The sequence below is a fragment of the Arachis ipaensis genome, chromosome B2 (assembly GCF_059453495.1).
Source record: "Arachis ipaensis isolate K30076 ecotype BB chromosome B2, ASM5945349v1, whole genome shotgun sequence".
Lineage (NCBI taxonomy): Eukaryota > Viridiplantae > Streptophyta > Magnoliopsida > Fabales > Fabaceae > Arachis > Arachis ipaensis.
Window position 1 is genome coordinate 93,430,278 of NC_142437.1, and position 979 is coordinate 93,431,256.

Here is a 979-nt window from a genome sequence, read left to right on the forward strand (position 1 = left end):
TTAAATATTTTTACAAACTTGCATGAAGAATGATGATCATAGGTGGAAAACATGTAATTGAGCAATCGAACCCTCACCGGATGTGTTTGCACTCTATTCGCTCAAGTGTTTAGGGTTGATTCTCTCAATTCTCCTCTATTTCATGCTTTCTAAGATTTGTTTTTCTTCTAACAATCAACATTTATTCAATGCATGCATACAAGTATCATGAGGTCTTTTCATAGGTTGTAATGGGGCTAGGGTCAAGGTAAGGATGCATGTTTGGTCAAGTGAGCTTGAAATTTGAATCTTTGATAAGCTTAGACTTCCCTCCTAATCTATGACATCCTATACAATTTTAAAGCTAACCTAACTACCCATTTTTTTCACTTTTTCACATACTCATGCATTTTCTCTTCATTTCACAACACTTATGCATTGACCCTTATTGAGCTTTGCTTGGGGCATTTTGTCCCCTTTTTATTTCTTTCTTTTTATTTGTTTCTTTCTTTTTCTATTTTTTATTTTCTTTTCCATGATCTTCTTTTTGTTTATTTTTCTTTTTTTCTTTTGTTTTTCTTATTTTTTTTTAAACTATATACAAGAACATCAATGCATAAGATCTATACATTTTATCAATACATGAGCATGTACCCAATTCCCAATAATTTCAATAAAAATACAAAACTACCCTTTTATTCCCCCAATGTCCCAAGGTTCCCACACTTGAATGATACACATACTCTAGCCTAAGCTAATCAAAGATCCAAATAAGGACATTTATTGTTTTCCACTTTAAGGCTTGTAATGTGCTAAATTAAGAACAAGTGGGTTAATCGTAGGCTCAAATTGGCTAACAATGGAAGATAAAAGGTAAGGCTATTTGGATAAGTGAGCTAAATGAAACGATGGCCTCAATCATATAAATGCATGAATACACCAAATAATGGACATAAAGAATCAAACAAATCAAAGATCACAATCATAGAAAGAGAATAAT